The sequence below is a fragment of the Calliphora vicina genome, chromosome 2 (assembly GCF_958450345.1).
Source record: "Calliphora vicina chromosome 2, idCalVici1.1, whole genome shotgun sequence".
NCBI lineage: Eukaryota > Metazoa > Arthropoda > Insecta > Diptera > Calliphoridae > Calliphora > Calliphora vicina.
In genome coordinates, this window is record NC_088781.1 from 130,992,459 (window position 1) to 130,996,525 (window position 4,067).

A 4,067-nucleotide genomic window follows, 5' to 3' on the forward strand; every position below is an offset into this window, starting at 1 on the left:
TTTCTACAACATTGTTTTCTTGAATTTTTTTTTTCGTTTTTATTTCATTTCTTGCAGTTTCTTAGCAAGTATGTTTTGCAAAAGTTTTGAAAATTTTATTTTAGAATTTTTGTTTGAGTTTGGAGTATTAAAAACTTAAGTAATTACATCAAAATCTAGGCTATGTTTAAGGCAAAAAAATTGGAGATTTATTTTGTGTAATTTTTTTTTTCTTGCATTTTATTTTTGCATAAATAAAATAACAATTTTGTTGGTAAAAAAACCTAGGAATAAGTTTGATATTATAAATGCAATAATGTTAATTTTGAAGTTATGATTAGAATTGCAAATTTGTTGTTAAAGTAAGAGTATACTTTTGGGCAACTTAGAAATTTTCAGAAATTAAAGCATATATTTAGGCTGTATTTTTTTTTGAATGGAAGTTTTGGTTTTAATTAAAAATTATAAACTTGAAATATTAATTGTATTTGAAATTGAGAAAATAAATGTAAAACCAGGAAAGTTGTTGATGTATAAAAAAATGCAAAACTAAATTTTGTAAATAAATTGGAAAATTGTTGCTTAAGATTTCTAAGTAAAAAGCGAGTAAATCTCGTTTATATCTTGTTAGAAAATATGATTATCTGCAGGTATAAAAATGAGGATCTAAGAGCGAATTTAATTAGACTAAAAATACATTAAAAAATTGGTAATTTTCACAGTGCATTTCCTAATAAATGGAAGGAGCAATAATACAAAATATTTGTAAGCTGTTTGGCAAAAGAAGAACGAGATCGGTTTAGTTTATACTCTCCAATTTTAGGTTCAATCTTATATCATCCTGCTGTCCAATTTTAGCTTGAAAGGGTGATCTTTATATTGTCCAATTATAGCTTCAATAATAGGACATTATGTTATCCTGTCTTAGCTCCAATCAGCGGCCTATATATTGCCCAATTTTGGCTTGAATTATATGTCTCTATGTTGTCCAATTTTAGCTTCAGTCGTAGGTTTTTATGTTAACCAATTTTACCTTCAATCCTAGATCTTTATGTTGTCCAATTTTAGCGTCAAATTTAGGTCTTCATGTTGTCCAATTTTAGCTTAAAACAGTGAATTTTTTATTGTCCAATTATAGATCCAATCGTAGGACTATTTTAGCTCCAATCATCGGTCTATATATTTTGCCCAATTTTAGCTTGAAACAGTGATCTTTATATTGTCCAATTATAGCTTCAATAGTAGGTCTTTCTGTTGTCTATTTTAGCTACAATCGTCGGTCTATATAGGACTTATATATAGGTCTCTATGTAGTCCAATTTTAGCTTCAATAGTGGATATTTTTGTTGTCCAAATTTAGCTTCAATCATAGGACTTTATGTTGCCTAACTTTGGCTTCAATTATAGGTCTCTCTGATGTCCAATTTTAGCGTCAATCATTGTTACTTATGTTGTCCAATTTTAACTTCAATCGTAGGTCTCTATATTGTCCAATTTTGGCTTCAGTCTTTGGTCTTTATGTTGTCCAATTTTGGCTTCAATTATAGGTCTCTCTGATATACAATTTTAGTTTCAATCGTTGGCCTTTATGTTCTCTAATTTTGGCTTCAATTATATGTCTTTCTTTTGTCCAATTTTAGCATCAATCGCTGGGGTTTACGTTGTCCAATTTTAGGGAAAATCGTAGGTCGTTAAATTTACCAAATTTAGCTTCAATCGTAGGTATTTATGTTGTCCAATGTTGTCTTCAATTACAGGGTCTATGTTGTCCAATTCTAGCTTCAATAGTAGACCTTTCTGTTGTCCAATTTTATCGTCAATCGTAGGTCTTTCTGTTGTCCAATTTGGGCTTCAATTATAAGTTTTATGTTGTCCAATTTTAACTTCATTCGTAAGCCTTTATGTTGTCTAATTTTGGCTTCAATTATATGTCGCTCTATTGTCGAATTTTAGCATCAAGCTTTGGTCTTTCTGCTGTACGATTTCGGCTTCAAAAGTTGATCTCTAAATTGTCCAATTGTAGGGTCAATTGGCCATTTTTTGGCTCAATCGTAGTTATTTATGTTTTTTCAATTATAGCTGCAATCGAAGGTTTTTCTTTTGTCCAATTTTATAGTCAATAGCAGGTCATTCTGTTGCCCAATTTTGGCTTCAAATATAGGTCTCTATGTTGTAAAATTTTAGCGTCAATCATAGGTCTTCATGTTGTCCAATTTTAGCTTCAATAGTAGGTCTTTATTTTTTCCAATTGTGGATCCAGTCTTGGGTCTATGTGTTGTCCAATTTTGACTTCAATCATAGGTCTTAACATTGTCCAATTTTATAGTCAATAATAGGTCTTTAAGTTCTCCAATTTCAGCATCAATTATAGGCTGAAAACATAGGACTTTATTTGGTCCAATTTTTCTTCAATCGGCGCACAGTGGTATGACAAAAAAAAGAGGGACATAAATCTGAATAAAACTTCTAAACCCTTAGTCCGATTTTAATGAAATTTCAAATGCGTAAAAAGGAAGTGTAGTCGAGTTTAAGTTTTGAATTTGGACTTCATGAGCCTAACCGAAGCGGGACCAGAGGTCCCCAAATTAGGAAACCTCGGGCATGTTCAATTTTAAAAATGATCCTATTTCTTCGTTTGTGTGTTAAATCTTCTTACCGAACACTAAATAAAACCTCCTCGTAGCTATCAATTATCTCTTATAGCTTAGGAGGTATTCGCATTTGAAAACTAAATTTTCAAAATTTTTACCCTCCCTACTGCCGTTTTTTTATAACCGCGTTTCCAAATATTTTCCGATTTTCTTCATTTTTCTTTTGTGGAACTAACAACAGATGTATATATCAAATAAAGAAATAATTGTTTAAAAATCATGACTGAAACCCAAGTTACATGCATTTGAATTTAAAAAAATTAAAAATGGCGATTTTTTGCTATTTTTTGGAGAAAAAAAGTACTTTTATTCTTTGTAAGTTATTTAAAAAATTTCTAAGAGCATGTATAATGAATTTTTACTTTTTGAAAAGCTAACTTTACATCAAATATTTTAGATGATAAGAAAATTTATAATTTTTGTTACCGAGGGGACCAGATTCATTCAAAAAACACATATTTTTTATGTAAACTTCAACTTTAGGGCAAAAATTCTCAAATCGCATAGTCGTTATCAAAATATGGTAACCTATTTTAGATGGCCCAATATGTTCTTAATTATTCTGTAAAGGTTTCCGATAACCCCGCCCCTGGTATGGATATTATAGGCAAAAAACGAAAAAATCCCATTTTTATGATTTTTCAAGACTTTTTTTTAAGAATTTCGAAATACTTGATAATAAATTTCAAAATTTGTTTTTAGTTTTCCCTTTCAAATAGAGAAATCTACATAACAGGGAAATTTCATTAAAAAATATTCATAAATAAAAATTTAATTTCAATTTGAAAAATTTGTATCTATGCAAAAATTCAATAAAAAGCATTTTTTGTTATATTTTTCAAAAAAGTATTCCATGATTTTTTTAATTGTCAAATGATATATGGGGGATTTCATGTCAAGTGAACCAACTTTTGAAATCGATGTCTTCCGATCGGGATGAAATTTGCACCAAGGTTAGCTCTATTGGATAGTAACTCAGACACAATTTTTCAACAACATCGGTCGAGAACTCTCTGAGTTATAGGGGGTAAAATTTTGACAATTTGGTCAAACAGGGGTTTTTTCTTATCCATGTAACTTATTACCTATTGTTCTTAGCAAAATGTGTTCCAAATAGTATAGATAGCTATTTCTTCGATCTTTCGAAAAAAAATATTTAAAAAAAAAAATAAAAAATTTTTAATATTTTTTTTCCGAAATCAAAAACTTTTTTGACTTTTTTTTAAAATACGCTATTTTTTTTTATTTTTTTTTTTTCTTAAAATAAAGTTTAGATATTTTCCTTGAACACCTACTTGGTCGCTTAGTGGGATGCGAGTGGGATATCTATCAAAATAAATATTTTGTAACTCAAAACATAAAATTTTTGACTTTTTTTGCAAAATCAAAAACTTTGTTGACTTTTTTTTTTCAAAATGGACCCTTTTTTAATCTTTT